At 38.9% G+C, this 17,447-nt stretch overlaps 1 protein-coding gene across 2 annotated transcripts in view; it reads left to right on the top strand.

Moving 5' to 3' along the window:
* Positions 1-283: 283 nt before the first annotated feature.
* The window catches only part of MAGED1 (MAGE family member D1), an 80,331-nt gene continuing 63,167 nt past the window's right edge, over positions 284-17,447 (top strand). The window contains exon 1 of one of the 2 annotated variants that reach the window (XM_045164515.1): positions 284-360. The gene's annotated coding sequence lies outside the window, so the exon portion shown is untranslated. The remainder of the gene's footprint in view (positions 361-17,447) is intronic. The other variant, XM_006052111.4, reaches the window with a different exon arrangement.

Here is a 17,447-nt window from a genome sequence, read left to right as displayed (position 1 = left end):
ACTTGAAAGTCTGAATCAGCAAGGCGAGGTGACAAATAGGATACATAGAGTTTGGCAGAGATGCTACAGTTCCTGGGATGACTAGGGCTAGTAGGATTTGTAAAAAATTACTGATTCCTTCTTCCAGACATTCTACGTCACTATCCAGGTGCGCATCTGGTGAGAGAGCCATTGAGATACAGTATTTCAAAAGCTTGCTAGAAAGGCACAGGAAGTTGTCTGGAGTGAAGGCGGAGGTGGGGGCGGAGAGTGATGAGGCCGGGGGTGAGGGTGTGGCGTCCCGGGCAAAAGCTTCCGCCAAACAAAAGAAATTAGCACTTCCGGTCACGCCTTCATCTTGTCGCGGCGTTCTTCACCAAGGTGAGTGTAAAGAAAGGGATTGATAATTTTCACAAGTGAGTCCCCAAACACTTCAGGAACGCTTTCCTCTTTGTTTCACCACGAGGTGGAAAGAATTCATCTCCAGGGTACACTGAAGGATGTTTCTGACGCTTGTGGTTCTGATCTCTATCGCCACTCTCTCACTCCTCAGGAGATGGCTGGCCGTCGTCCCCTCCTTCTGACTCTTATGGTCCTTTTATGACTGATTATTCTTCACTTCACCTCTTTATCTCGAATCCTCTTCCCGGTCTTTATGAAGTTGGGTCATTCCCTGTACCATCGATTTTCTTTCCTACCTCTTACTCCCACCTTCCACCCCGCCCTCCTCTTAGCTCCAGAACTTTTGCTACCCTCTTCCCCGACTCCGGTTTCCCTGATGGCTCAGACGGTAAAGCGTCTACTGCAATGAGGGAGACCTAGGTTCGATCCCTGGGTCGGGAAGATCCGCTGGAGAAGGAAATGGCGCCCCACTCCAGTACTCTTGCCTGGAATATCCCATGGACGGAGGAGCCTGATAGGCTACAGTCCATGGGGTCGCAAAGAGTCGGAAACGACTGAGAGACTTCTGTTTTCTTTCCCCTAGTCTGAGCCTACATTCTTCCCTTTTTTTTCCCTTTAGACCTCAGTATTTTATTCCCCCTGAAGACTTCTGATTCTCTTTGGTCCTACTTCTGCAGAGGACAGTGAATTATTTATTAATACTTTATAAAACCAGGTGTGGCTTCAATTTCAAGGGCAAGGCTGTTTTTGTTGTCTTTAAAAATAAGCAAAGGAGCAGAAAATTTTTAGAGCTCTCAGAGACGTAGGAACTTGTTCAGATTATGTACTTGTATTTATTTATTACCCTAAACGAAATCACATATCAGATATTGCACTGGTTTCAGCCTATGACATAAAAAAATTTTGGTATACAACTGAATCTCCAAATTTTGAGTGACAAACATAGTGAGTTTTGCTTATAACTTGGTGTCAGCTTTAGAGGGTGGAAGCTTTCCCATCTTTAGAATTTCTCACAGGGCAGAAATGGTTGACAGATATGACATCCAATCACAAATTTATTAATTCATGTGAGTTGGGTTTATTATATAAATATTTTCCTGGTGTTCAGTAGCAACATTGAAGAACAAGTTGACAGATTTTTAAGACAAAGAATTTTTTTTTTGGAGCTATGCATGTATTATCTGTTTGGTGCAATATGAATTTTGTCTTTTTCATTTGTTGCAATGTGAATTTATGTTTTTGCGCCATTTATCATGTGTAAACTGTCTTGCAAGACTATTCATTAATTATCACAATTTATTATTTCAATTCCAAGAGAGAGAAAATTAAATTTATAATGAGGGTGAGGGGTATTTCAGGTTATAAAGAGGAATTTAACTAGCAGTCTCCTTGAACAAGCAACTTATTCCCTCTTCTGTAATGTGTTAGACTTGCCAAAATAAGGGATGATTAAGTATAGTTGAGAGACAATGAGTGAATATATAATAAATATATAATAGGTTGTGATAGAGAGGGTTGTACTATGTTAGATAGGAAAGGCAGAAAGGCCTCCCTGGTGTTGTGACATTTGAGCAGAAATCTAAAGGAAAAGAGGGCACAGACTATACATATATGAGTGGGAAGCCGGGATATATTTATGACAGTGGCTTTGCATTTGTTGGTCATTTTGCTTCCAGCATTCCCTCTTCTCCCCTCTGCCTGTGGTCACTAGCCAATGGCAACCCACTGCAGTATCCTTACCTGGAAAATCTCATGGACAGAAGAGCCTGGTGGGCTGCAGTCCATGGGGTCGCAAAGAGTCGGGCATGACTGGGCGACTAACACTTACTTACTTACTGCCTACTCGAATGATCTAATCTGTCCATGTAAGTTCCCCATATTGTCTTTCTCCTGGCTAGCTTCTTGCTACCATTTAGGTGAATTGTCAGTTACCAGCCCCTCTGGGAAGACACGTCTGCCTCTATCCTCACCTCTTCCTCAATGAGTTAATTTGTGGTGCATTGTATGCTAACCTGCAGCTTATTTGCTTTCCTCTCTCACTGCTCTTTTCTCTTCGTGTTCATAATGTTGCCCATAAATGTTTGGTGTGGTAAATTGAAATGAATTTAGTGCCTGTCTTTTATATACAACCTTTTTAATGTAGTTGGCTCCCTAATTCATGTTCAGAACCACTGTTTAAAAGTCAGTATCATTATTGTCATTTTCCTGATGACAAAACCCAGACTCAGGTGGTTAGTAACTTGCTAAATGGTAGTGGAGTTAATGGAGTTAAAGTCTGTCAGATACTCAGTACTGGCCTGATTGTCTCTTTCTCTCTCTCTGTCTCTGTTTATTAATGAGAAGTAGAAAATACACAGAATATTTTATTAGACATAGTCTGGATATAAAAATTTCATTTTGTAAGCTCTCTTTCACAAGTCTGATTATATCAGGTACTTGATTTACTTCCTAGTTATAAATGTTAAGAGCTGAAAAGTGTGATGACTTTTTACTTGATTTTTTCCCCCATTTTCAAACTTTTTATTCTTTTTTTCCTTTTTAACTTTTATTGGGGTATGAATACATAAGGGTACAGCTGAAAGCATTGTCAGCGCTGTAACCTACCACATGATCCAGCAATTCCACTCATGGTATATATCTGGAAAAAGTGAAAACACTAATTTGAAAAGATGTGTGCACTCCAGTGTTCTTAGCAGCACTATTTACAATGGCCAGGATATGGAAACGACCCAAGTGTCCATCAGCAGATGAATGGATAAAGATATGGTGTATATGTACAATGGAATATTGTTGTTTAGTCACTAAGTCGTGTCCGACTCTTTTGCTACCCCCTGTACTGTAGCTCACCAGGCTCCTCAGTCTGTGGGATTTCCCAGCAAGAATACTGGAGTAGGTTGCCATTTTCTTCTCAAGGGGATCTTTCTGACCCAGGGATCCAACTCGCATCTCCTACATTGGGAGGCAGATTCTTTACCGCTGAGCTAGCAGTGAAGCTTTGCAATTACTCAGCCATAAAAAAGAATGAAATTCTGCCCTTTGTAGCAGTGTTGTATGGACCTAGAGAATATTATGCTTAGTGAAACAGAAATACAGATACTTTATGGTATCACTTATATTTGGAATCTAAAAAATAATACAAATGAATATATATATAGCAAAACAGAAACAGACTTGGTGATATAGAAAACAAACTAGTGGTTACCAGTAGGGAGAGGGGCAAATAGCAGGTATGGGATTAAGAGATACAAACTACTATGTATAAAATAGATAAGCAATAAGGATATATTGTATAGCACATGGATTTATAGCTATTATATTGTAATAATTTTAAATGGAGTATAATCTGAGTCACCATGCTATACACCTGAAACTAATATAATACTGTAAATCAACGGTAAATTCATGTTGGGCTTCCCTGGTGGCTCATCGTTAAAGAATCTGCCTGCCAGTGCAGGCAACGCAGGTTCGATGCTTGGTTCTGGAAGATCCCCTGGAGAAGGAAATGGCACCTTGCTTCAGTATTCTTGCCTGGAAAATCCCATGGATAGAGGAGATTGCAAAAGAGTGGGACACAACTTAACAACTAAACAACAGCATACTTCATTTAAAAAAAAACAATTATCAGTATCTGAAATCCCTTGAATATATTTCCCTACCAGTTACAATCTAAACCTCAAATTAACCACATCTTGGCTTCTATCACTGTATAATAATTTTCCCGTTTTGGGACTTTATAAAAATTTGGTATGTTTTTGTGTGTGTTTGACTTTGGCTTAAGATTTTGTTTTTGATACTGAGCCAAGTTATCAAGTGTAGTAGTAATTCCTTCATTCTTATAGCTCTGTATTCCCTTGTGTGAATATGCCACAACTGATAGGCAACTTGGTTGTTTATATCTTTATTTGGTCTGCAAATAGTACTATAAACATTCTACAACATGTCTTTTGGTGATATATACACAGATTTCTGTTGAACATATACCTAAGAGTAGAATTGATGAATTCATAGGTTATGGATAATATTAGCTTTAGTATGTATTGCCAACCAATTTTCCAAAGCAGTTGTACTAAAAAAACTCCAAATAGAAAATCTTAAGAGTTCCAATGCTCTAGAATATTGCCAACACTTACTGTGTTGTCTTTTTAAGGAAAAAATATGTAACCATTCTAGTGGTTATTAATAGTATCTTGTGGTTTTATTTTGAATATCTCTGCTGATAAATGTGCATCTTTTCCTGTTTGTTGGCCTGGATATGTTTTTTTCAAGGTACCTATTCAAGTCTTTTGACCACTTTTTCTCCTGGACCATCCTTTTCTTATTGTTCTGTAGAAGATCTTTCTTTAGTAAGAATGTGAATACTTTGTTAGATCTGTTTATTGCAAATTTTCAATTGCTTGCACTTTCAGACTCTTAAAGGTGTCTTTTGATGAACTGAATACAACCACATTTTGGAAATATCGCAGGTTTGCTACTACCATTGCAGTAAAGTGAATATCACAATAAAACAAATCATACACATTTTTTGGTTTCAAGTGCGTTTAAAAGTCAATTTTGCACTATGCTGTAGTCAAGTAAGTGTGCAATGCATGCATGCTCAGTCGTTAAGTCTTGTCCAACTCTTTGCAACCCCATGGACTGTAACCCACCAGATTTCAGGCAAGACTACTGGAGTGGGTTGCCATTTCCTCCTCCAGGGGATCTTCCGAACCTAAAATCTGTGTCTCCTGCATTGGCTACCTGGGAAACTCCAAGTGTACAATAGCACTGTCTAAAAAAGAATATACCTTAATTAAAAAATACTTTATTACTAAAAAGTGTTAACCATCATCACACAGGGTTGCCACAGACCTTTAATTTGTAAAAAATGCAGTATTTGTGAAGCACAGTAAAACAAGATATGCTTGTATCTCAATTCTAATATTGTTGAGTTCATAATTTTTCCTCTATATGGGTAGTGCTTGTTTGTCCTGGTTAAGAAATCTTTGCCTTTCTCAAAGTCATAGAGAGATTTTTCTATGTGATGTTATTGTTTAATCTCATTGATATTCATTTGATACTGATTTTATTGTATGTTGCCAGTATGAGATATGGATAAAGGCCCATTGTTTTGTTGTTGTTGTTTTGAAACAGACATCCAGCAATTCAATACCATTTATTGAAAAGATCATCCTTTCCCTCTAGCGTCATCATCTTCTTCATAAATCAGATGATTAGGTTATATATGTGGGTTTATTTCTGAATTCATTTCATTTTGGTTTTTCTATTGTATGAGTACCACTGTCATAATTAATGTAACTTTATAATGTATCTTATATATGGTCAGTAAGTCCTACAGTTTTGCTCTTTATCTTTAATAATGCTTTGGTTATTCTTGGCCTTTCGAATTCCATATACATTTTAAAAAATTAGTTAATATATTTATTTTAATTGGAGGCTAATTACTCTGCAATATTGTAGTGGTTTTTGCTATACATTGACATGAATCAGCCAGAGGTGTACATGTGTCCCTCATCCTGAACCCCTCCCCATCCCAGCCCTCTGGGTTGTCCCAGTGCACTGGCTTTGTGTGCCCTGTTTCATGCATCGAACTTGGACTGGTGATCTGTTTCACATATGGTAATATACATGTTTCAATGCTATTCTCTAAAATCATCCCACCCTCACCTTCTCCCACCGAGTCCAAAAGTCTGTTCTTTTTATCTGTGTCTCTTTTGCTGTCTCACATATAGGGTCATTGTTGCCATCTTTCTAAATTCCATATATATGCATTAATATACTATATTGGAGTTGTTCTTTCTGACTTACCTCACTCTGTATAGTAGGCTCCAGTTTCATCTACCTCATTACAACTGGTTCAAATGCATTCTTTTTAATAGCTGAGTAATATTGTATTGTGTGTATGTACCACAGCTTTCTTATCCATTCATCTCTGGATGGACATCTAGGTTGCTTCCATGTCCTGGCTATTGTAAACAGTGCTGTCATGAACATTGGGGTACTCGTGTCTCTTTCCCTTCTGGTTTCCCTGGTGTGTATGCCCAGCAGTGGGATTGCTGGATCATAAGGCAGTTCTAGTTCCAGTTTTTTAAGGAATCTCCACACTGTTCTCCATAGTGGCTCTACTAGTGTGCATGCCCACCAACAATGTAGGAGGGTTCCCTTTTCTCCACACCCTTTTCAGCATTTATTGTTTGTAGACTTTTTCATAGCAGCCATTCTGACCAGCATGAGATGGTACCTCATTGTGATTTTGATTTGCATTTCTCTGATAATGAGTGATGTTGAGCATCTTTTCATGTGTTTGTTAGCCATCTGTATGTCTTCTTTGGAGAAATGTCTGTTTAGTTCTTTGGCCCATTTTTTGATTGGGTCATTTATTTTTCTGGTATTGAGCTGCATGAGTTGCTTGTATATTTTTGAGATTAATCGTTTGTCAACTGCTTCATTTGCTATTATTTTCTCCCATTCTGAAGGCTGTCTTTTCACCTTGCTTATAGTTTCCTTCGTTGTGCAAAAGCTTTTAAGTTTAGTTAGGTCCCATTTGTTTATTTTTGCTTTTTTTTCCATTCCTCTAGGAGGTGGGTCATAGAGGATCCTGCTGTGATTTGTGTCGTAGAATGTTTTGCCTATGTTTTCCTCTAGGAGTTTTATAGTTTCTGGTCTTATGTTTAGATCTTTAATCCATTTTGAGTTTATTTTTGTGTATGGTGTTAGAAAGTGTTCTAGTTTCATTCTTTTACAGGTGGTTAACCAGTTTTCCCAGCACCACTTGTTAAAGAGATTGTCTTTTCTCCATTGTGTATTTTTGCCTCCTTTGTCAAAGATGAGGTGTCCATAGGTGCGTGGATTTATCTCTGGGCTTTCTATTTTGTTCCATTGATCTATAGTTCTGTCTTTGTGCCAGTACCATACTGTCATGATGACTGTAGCTTTGTAGTATAGTCTGAATTCAGGCAGGTCGATTCCTCCAGTTCCATTCTTTTCTCAAGATTGCTTTGGCCTTTTGAGGTTTTTTGTATTTCCATACAAATTGTGAAATTATTTGTTCTACTTCTGTGAAAAATACCATTGGTAGCTTGATAGGGATTGCATTGAATCTATAGATTGATTTGGTTATTATACTCATTTTCACCCGTATATATTTTTTAGAGGGCTTCCCATGTGGCACTAGTTGTAAAGAACCTGCTTGCCAATGCAGAAGACTTAAGAGATGTGGGTTTGATCCATCAGGAACATCCAGTGGAGGAGGGAATGGCAACCCACTTCAGTATTCATGCCTGGAGAATCCCATGGACAGAGGAGACTGAAGGGCTGCAGTCTCTAGGGTTGCCAAGAGTTGGACACGCCAGAAGTGACTTAGCATGCACACATTTTAGAATCAGCTTGTCAGTTTTCACAAAAATCCTTGGCATTTTGATTCAGATACCACTTTAATAGGTCAATTTGATACTTTCCCCATAAATATCTCATTGTTCATCTCCTAATATTAGGAACACTTTGTAAATAATTTAATTGTCATTATCTTACTAAGAAAACTTAACAGTAATTCCCTAATATCATATACCTACCTACTGCATTTTCAGATTTTTTTCAAACAGTCTTTTATTTAAAACTGTTATCCAACCTAATGTGTTTTTATATTTCTTAAGATTTTATTGTTATTTTCTATATTTTATTGAACTTGTTATATATTTAGTACTTTTCAAGTCATTACTTCTTCTGTTGCTCAAACTGTCTGGTTTGGAAGTAGCCATATGAAACTTCTTCACGTTGGCTTCTGTTTTTTTTTTCTTTTATTCCTGAAATTTTCAAATGGTTTTAAAGAAGAAAGTAGTAAGCACACGCACCACACATAACCATGCATAAATCCTTTCCCAAGCTTCAACAATTAATACTGTTTAACCAATTTCATTTTATTTTTTCTCCTCACCCACTTTTCTCACTGGGGTATTTGAGAAAATGGCACTCAGCCACTATGTCATTGGACAGATAAATAACTCATTATGGATCCTTAAGTCATAGGTGTGTTAAATAAGGAACCACAAGGGGACGACAGGATGAGATGCGTGGATGGCATCACTGACTCGATGGACGTGAGTCTGAGTGAACCCCGGGAGTTGGTGATAGACAGGGAGGCCTGGCGTGCTACGATTCATGGGGTCACAAAGAGTCGGACACGACTGAGTGACTGAACTGAACTGAGGCTGTTATACTTAATAAGATTAACAGTAAAACTTTATATTATCTAATACTCAGTTCATATTCGGATTTCCATGATTGTCTGAAAAATGTCTATTTACAGTAGCTTTGTTAAATCTATATCCAAAAAAGACCATTTATTGCTACTGGCTGTTTTTCTCTTGAGTCTCTTTTCCTGTAAATCCTCTAAAGCCCCCACCCCCATGCCCTGCCAGTTTTAAAGACTGTTGATTTATTGGAGAAACTAAGTCATTTGTCTGATTGACAAATGGATTTAGATGATTGCTTCTTTGATGTGGTTTTTATTGTTTTCTCCTTCCCATATTTCCTCTTCACTGGAATTTAGAGCTAGAGGCTTGATTAGCTTCAGTTTAATTATTTTTTAAAGGTAAGAATCATCTCAGGCAGTGTAATGCACTTTTTATTGCATTACCTCATGGGTGATTTTATCTTTTTAACTGATGTTGGGGTTGATTTGTGTTTTCAGGTGATCTCAGCCTGATCCCTCCATTGTAGCATTTCCTCCCAACCTTTCTCCCGTTGATTTTCGGAGCCACTGGAGATAACTGTCTAAATTCAGTATTTCAATAGTGGTTGTAAAGTAGTGGTAGAATTCTGCCAGTTATTCTGCATTTACTAGCTGGGATTATTTTATAAAGGAGAACTTTTCCTTGCCAGATATGTTTTTTTGTTCTAATTTATGTTTAATTAAAAGAAACTCAGGATTTATGAACAGAAATAGACTCACAGACATAGAAAACAAACTGACGTTTACCAAATGGGATAGTAGGATTAGGGGAGCAAGAGATAAATTAGAAGTTTGGGATTAAAATATACACTACTATTTATAAAACAGATAAACAGCAAGATCCTATTGTGTAGTACAGGGAACTGTGCTCAATATCTCATAATAACTTATAATGGAAAAGAATGTGAAAAGCTATATATACATACACATATGTGTATATAACTGAGTCACTTTACCATACACTTGGAACTAACACAACATTATAAATTAACTGTAGTTCAGTTAAAAACTGTTAACATTTAAAACAAAGGATAAATGCTTTTTTTCATATATCAGTTTTCAGAATTGATTTCCTAGAGACCTTCATTGCTTAATATTATTAAGAATTCATGGATTTTTATGTATTTAATGTGTATCCATTGTGATTAAAATTTTTCACTGAGGTATAGTTGGTTTACAATGCTGTGTTAGTTTCAGGTCTACAGCAAAGTGATTCAGTTACAGACATATATTTGTTCTGATTATTTTCCATTAGAGATTATTATAAGATATTGAATATAGTGCCTATGCTATACAGTAAATCCTTGTTACTTATCTATTTTATATGTATATTAGTGTGTATTTATTAAACCCATCAGTTCAGTTCCATTCAGTCACTCATTCATGTCTGACACTTTGTGACGCCATGAACTGCAGCACACCAGGCTTCCTGGTACATCACCAACTCCCGGAGCCTGCTCAAACTCAATGTATGTCGAACTGGTGATGCCATCCAACCATCTCATCCTCTGTCGTCCCCTTCTTCTCCTGCCTTCAGTCTTTCCCAGCATCAGGGTCTTTTCCAGTGAGTCAGTTCTTCACATCAGGTGGCCAAAGTATTGTAGTTTCAGCTTCAGTATCAGTCCTGCCAATGAACACTTAGGACTGATTTCCTTTAGGATTGACTGGTTGGATCTCCTTGTGGTCCAAGGGACTCTGAAGAGTATTCTCCAACACCCCAGCTCAAAAGCATCAATTCTTTGGTGTTCAGCTTTCTTTATAGTCCATCTCTCACAGCCATACATGACTACTGGAAAAACCATAGCTTTGACTACACAGACCTTTCTTGGCAGAGTAATGTCTCTGCTTTTTAATATGCTATCTAGGTTGGTCATAGCTTTTCTTCCAAGCAGCAAGTGTCTTTTAATTTCATTGTTGCAGTCTGCAGTGCAGTTCACATCTGCAGTGATTTTTGAGCCCCCAAAATAAAGTCTCTCACTGTTTTCATTGTTTACCCATCTATTTGCCATGAAATGATGAGACCAGATGCCATGAACTTAGTTTTCTGAATGTTGAGTTTTAAGCCAACTTTTTCACTCTCCTCTTTCACTTTCATCAAGAGGCTGTTCAGTTCTTTGCTTTCTGCCATAAGGGTGGTGCTATCTGCACATCAGTTTTGCCTGCTTCATTTTGTACTCCAAGGCCAAACTTGCCTGTTACTCTAGGTATCTCTTGACTTCCTAGTTTTGCATTCCAGTCTCCTATGATGAAAAGGGCATCTTTTTTTTGGTGTTAGTTCTAGAAGGTCTTGTAGCTCATCATAGAACCTTTCAATTTCAGCTTATTCGGCATTAGTGGTTGGGGCATAGACTTGTATTACTGTGGTATTGAATGTTTTGCCTTGGAAACCAACAGAGATCACTCTGTCGTTTTTAACATTGTACCCAAATACTGCATTTTGGACTCCTTTGTTGAATATGAGGGCTAGTCCATTTCTTCTAAGGGATTCTTGCCCACAGTAGTAGATACAGTGGTCTCCTGAATTAAATTCGCCCAAAGGGGGAGTATGGGTTTAATGGGGATTATTCAAGATGGTGGAGTTGAAGGATGTGCGTTCCTCTTCTCCCGTGAGAACTCTAAAACTGCAACTCACTCTGAACAACCATTGACAGGAGAATGTTGGATCCCACCAAAAAAGATACTCCACGTCCAAGGGCAAAGGAAAAACCCCAACAAGGCAGTAGGGAGGCAAAATCACGTTTAGAATCATACCCCACACCCGCCAGAGATGCTCAGAGGGATCAAACAAATTGTGCCATTTTAGAAATTAGAAGTAGTTTTCATTTTTCCTGTATCATTTGACAAGAATTCATTAGATCTTGACTTCATTGCTCTCTGATACATTTTAGGCTCATCATGTACACTGTCTGCCCCAGTGCTGGAATCAGTCATTTTGCAAGGAATCGTGTATTCTTTCAGTAAGGATTGGTACTTAGAAAACAAGATGTGAATGCTCAGGAGATTTTTTTTGTCATGTGCTCTTTTCCTCTCTATTTTGAATACATTTGAATGGCTTTATTTATGTAGTTTTTCATTCATTCAGCAAAAATTCACTTACAACGATATATATGGTGTTATGTTTGGTATAGGAGATGTGAAGGTAAATCTGACTAGTTTCTTGTCCTTGATGAAGGTTCATTATAGTGGTAATATGAATAAACAGTCAGTGACTAAAGAGTATGATCAGTACTCTGGTGGGCATAGGCAAGTGGGATTGACAGTCTGTGGCAGCACAGAATGGGCATTTGAAAATGCCTTGGAAAGAGGAGATCAGATCAGATCAGATCAGTCGCTCAGTCATGTCCGACTCTTTGTGACCCCATGAATCGCAGCACGCCAGGCCTCCCTGTCCATCACCAACTCCCAAAGTTCACTGAGACTCGTGTCCATCGAGTCAGTGATGCCATCCAGCCATCTCATCCTCTGTCATCCCCTTCTCCTCCTGCCCCCAATCCCTCCCAGAATCAGAGTCTTTTCCAATGAGTCAACTCTTCGCATGAGGTGGCCGAAGTACTGGAGTTTCAGCTTTAGCATCATTCCTTCCAAAGAAATCCCAGGGCTGATCTCCTTCAGAATGGACTGGTTGGATCTCCTTGCAGTCCAAGGGACTCTCAAGAGTCTTCTCCAACACCACAGTTCAAAAGCATCAATTCTTTGGTGCTCAGCCTTCTTCGCAGTCCAACTCTCACATCCATACATGACCACAGGAAAAACCATAGCCTTGACTAGACGAACCTTTGTTGGCAAAGTAATGTCTCTGCTTTTGAATATGCTGTCTAGGTTGGTCATAACTTTCCTTCCAAGGAGTAAGCGTCTTTTAATTTCATGGCTGCAGTCACCATCTGTAGTGATTTTGGAGCCCAGAAAAATAAAGTCTGACACTGTTTGCACTGTTTCCCCATCTATTTCCCATGAAGTGATGGGACCGGATGCCATGATCTTCATTTTCTGAATGTTGAGCTTTAAGCCAACTTTTTCACTCTCCTCTTTCACTTTCATCAAGAGGCTTTTCAGTTCCTCTTCACTTTCTGCCATAAGGGTGGTGTCATCTGCATTTCTGAGGTTATTGATATTTCTCCCGGCAATCTGGATTCCAGCTTGTGTTTGTTTCAGTCCAGCGTTTCTCATGATGTACTCTGCATATAAGTTAAATAAGCAGGGTGACAATATACAGCCTTGACGTACTCCTTTTCCTATTTGGAACCAGTCTGTTGTTCCATGTCCAGTTCTAACTGTTGCTTCCTGACCTGCATACAAATTTCTCAAGAGGCAGATCAGGTGGTCTGGTATTCCCATCTCTTTCAGAATTTTAATGTTTGATATTGGATGAATAGAAGAAGTATGAAGGTAGAGGAGCTATGAAGGGTTTCAGTCAGAGGAAACTGAAAGAGGCAGAGGGATCTTGATGTATTTAAGGAAAGGTATGTATATAGTTGGTCATAACTGAAACATAAGTTTTATGTAGGGGAAGAGAGACAAAATTGGAGACCTGGATGGGGTCCAGGATGTTGAGAGCCCCCAAAGTCAGGTCAGAGAACTGAGATTTGACTCTGAAGGCTATGAAGGAGAAGTAATGAAATTGTCTAAAGCAGATGAGATATATAATCACCCCTGTGATGTACTGATGATGCACTGGCTGGGTGGGGAGGAATGGGGCAGTAGGAGAATAATAAGGAGGAGAAACAGAGGAGAAAGAATGTCATGTTACAGTGAACCTCAGGTATGTGTGTAGCATGTGGGAGAAGTGTGTGTGTGTGCGCATTGCAATAGGTTATAACATATATACTATAGAGTATATACACACAATAGATTATATATATTACACATAGAACTATATGCAGCAGGTATATATAAAGTGTTTAATATATAATGTATGTACATACACACGAGTGTCCCACATACAACACACACATATAGAATAATATATTAAAATAGATCTGTGCTTACACACATGGATGTAGTGTTATGTGTTTATAATTCTGTATGTGGATGTATATCCAGGGGCTGTCTCATTGCCATGGATCTAGACTTTAGAATATTTCCTTGGAGAAGCATTTCCCATGGAAGGCGGAGGGGAGGGAAACCACAATAAAGATTCTCCTTGACCTAACATTAGTCATGCTCCTTTGAGCCCTTTTTTCAACTAAACTTTATCCTTGGGCATTGTCTTGGCCTACTTAGCTCAGTTTTAGAAAGAATCCTGCCAAGTCAATTTAGCAAGAGTGCCCCCACCCTTGCTTGATATTTTAGCACTCTGATCTGCCTTCAGTGAGAATCCCAAGTCAGTTTAGCAAAGATCAACTTAGTTTTGATGTCTCCTTTTAGTAATTTTCTATAGCTCCATGCCTGTAGATCCCCAGCTGTCTTTAACTGTATTCATAGTTGAGTCCAATCTCTCCCCTGTATTGCAGTAGTCTTGACACCTATCACAGTAGTCTTTAATAAAGTCTTTCTTACCATTTTAACAAGTATTAGAATGATTTTTTATTTAACAGGCCACACCAAAACTTTGGCTTATTGTGCTTTTCCTCTTCAAAGCTCCACCAGTTGGCACTGAGGCCCAATTGTGTATCCTTAAGTAATCTTGAGAATTCCTCTTCCTCCTCTCCTTGGGATTTAAGGGTATGGAGAGGGAGGGAGTGAGGTGATTTTTTTTGTTGGCTTCTCCTGGAGGTTAGTATGTCGCTTTAACAGTTATCTCTGGGAGAGTGAAATGATGATTGAAGATGCTTATCTCCTTTTATATGTTTCTCTGTGCCGGGCATTGCTGTATACTAAAAAACGTGTATTGCACTTCTCTTTTAAAACTACTGTCTTAAACTTTTAAAAGTATATAATGTGAAATTCATCTACATGGATATATAAGATACAGACTTGAGACGGTTCTGTTAGGTTAAGGATTTAGGGGAAGCCAGGGCAGTGAGTGTGTATGGATCTGTGTTGGTGAAGGCAGAGAGGATCAGTAATGTAGTTGGCAAAGGTGTTGATGAAGTGAATGTAGACTGTTGTCTATGAAAAGTAGAATAGATAACAAGTGGTATATGTATATTTTTAGGATGAGAAATTTGAGCATGTTTATATGTTCTGTAGTGGAGGAGCTAATAAAGTCAAAGAGGTTGTTGAGAATAGAGGAGAGAAATGGGGTAACTGGAGAAACAGGTGTGGAAAAGGTATGGTATAGTGAATATGTGGAAGAACTGGCCATGAGCAAGAGAAGGGGCATCACTTCTAATATCAGAGTTAAAGAGGGTCAGAAAGGCTTGTTTGTGAGGTTGTGGAGAGGCAAGAGATTGAGAGTTTCTTTCTTGCCCTGGTACATTCTCTGTGATAAGGTAGTAAGGGCTTTCTGGAGTGTGCGAGGGGATGAACAGGGGCCAGAGGAAGGAGGAGTAAGGTTGCACCCTTCTCTGGGGAATGGGAGAAGATTGATGGGCAGTAAGTAATAAATGCATATCTGAGCTGGAAATAAAGTGATTTTAGTCTTGTCCTTTTTTTCCAGGTGTATTCAGCTGCCAAGAAGTGGGAGCAAGGAAGGCAAACATTGAATTTGATTTTAGATTTGTGAATGTGTGATGATGATTTTGAGTGGTGGGAGGTTTGAAGGGCTAAGTGGGTTGTTGAGGTTACTGATGAGGTTTGTTCAGGTTATAGACCATGGGATCTAGTCTCACCAGGAAAGAGTGTATTCTCAGTAGGATTCTGTAGAGAAGCTGGGAAGATAGGTGGGTGGCTGTCAGTGAAGCTGTATGGTGACTTCAAAGCTCAAAGAGTGGATGTTTAAAAGGTAGAATTGTGAATAAGAAATTGTGGTCATAGTAGGATATTGGAGTTTAAGATTTCAGAGGAAAAGTAGTTCTGAATGATGAGAAGGTTCTGTGGGTGGGTGAATTGGAGTGGAGGAGGTCAAGGAACTGTGAAACTGGGGGATGAACAAGCTAGCCATGGGATCATCAAAGACAGGGAAAGATACAGGGTTTAAGAGTGGAGAGGAAGGTGAGAAAGATGCTCTATTTTGTAGAAGAAGGGGTGAGTGTGGCTGAGAAGCACATGGTATGACATTGATTGGACATTGGATATGACATTGGTTGGACAATCCTTTGATAGGAATGGAGATTTTTACAGAAGGGAGGAGGATGGAAGCAGCTTTGCACCAGATCCCTTGGGTGGTCCTGGCCTTGTTTCAACTTTGTCTTTGCTTCACAAACTTTTTTTTTTTTTTTTTTTTTTTTGCCAAAAACCAGGACTAGGAAAAAACTGGTGGTAAAATCTTGAATGTAAGGGAAGATAGCATTCTGTTCACTGATTCCTGTGCTTGGAGGGACTTGAACAACTGTCCTTAGCGACTTTCAGGGAAATGGCACTGCTGGTAGGACCGTAGCCTGCCCGGGCTTCCCGTTCTAAGAATTCTATTATAAATGAATGTGGATAACCAGTGCCTATAGCTTTCACAAAGGGGTGGATGCTTTTTATATCATCCCTTATGAGATGAAGAACACATGCTCTTAGGGGATGCTTTAAAGGAGTTCTATATGAAGGCCCTGGATTCTTTTTTTTTAATGTTTTTCAAATTGTGTAATATAATAAAAATACAAAAAGTTGCATAAAGTGTAAAAGTACACTGAAATGAGTAATTATTAAGTAAACACCCATAAAAGAACCTTCCAACACCAAATATAGAACATTGCAAGTTATCTAGAAGCCTAAATTCTCTCCCAGAGGTAATGGTTCTCTCTCAGAGGTAACCATTTATCCTGACTTGCCTTTTATGGTAATCATTTCTTCACATGTGTATACAGACACGTTTCCACATGCACACCTACTTGTACATTCTACTACTTATGAACATTTGGATTGCTTTCAGTTTTTGGCTATTGTGAATAGTACTGCTCCTGTTCCACATGTGCTTGAGATACATATCTGGGAGAGGGATTTGCTAGTAATAGTTTATGCATATCTTCAACTTTACTTTGTTGTTGTTCTTCAGTCACTCAGTCATGTCTGACTCTTTGTAACCCCATGGACTAGAGCAAGCCAGGCTTCCCTGTCCTTCATTATCTCCCACAGTTTGCTCAAACTCCTGTCCATTGAGTTGGTGATGCTATCTAACCATCTCATCTTTTTCCCCCTTCTCCTCCTGCCCTCAATCTTTCCCAGCATCAGGGTCTTTTCTAATGAGTTCGCTCTTTGCATCAGGTGGCCAAAGTATTGGAAATTCAGCTTCAGCGTCAGTCCTTCCAATGAATATTCAGGGTTGATTTCCTTTGAGATTGACTGGTTTGATCTCCTTGCTGTCCAAGGGACTCTCAAGAGTCTTCTCCAATACCACAGTTCAAAAGCATAAATTCTTCTGTGCTCAGCCTTCTTTATGGTCCAACTCTCACATCTGTACATGACTACTAGAAAAACCATAATTTTGACTATATGGATCTTTGTTGGCAAAGTGATGTCATTGCTTTTTTAACCTTAAAAGATAACTTTAAGAGATAATTAAAAGATAATGGAAAGTTGATTTTCAAAAGGATTGCACCAGTTTTGACTCCCAGTAAAAGTACATGAGGATTCATACTTTGGTTCTTTTCTCCCCTAGTTTTGAGGCCAGAATACTATGGCCTGGAGGTGATCAGAGATAGCCAAGGACTCGTGATTTGCTGTGAATATGGGGGACTTGATTACAATCTTACCTTTCTCCTGGAACAGTTGCCCTTAACTGCTTCAGTAGAGAACCTTGGTTTGGTCCTATCTTTCCCAGAATTTCTAGACCCAAGAATTGGGCCATAGAATTCAGTGTGGTTGCTCAGCC

The sequence above is a fragment of the Bubalus bubalis genome, chromosome X (genome assembly GCF_019923935.1).
Source record: "Bubalus bubalis isolate 160015118507 breed Murrah chromosome X, NDDB_SH_1, whole genome shotgun sequence".
Lineage (NCBI taxonomy): Eukaryota > Metazoa > Chordata > Mammalia > Artiodactyla > Bovidae > Bubalus > Bubalus bubalis.
Note: the sequence above shows the minus strand (reverse complement) of the source record. Positions and strands in the feature narration are given on the sequence as shown.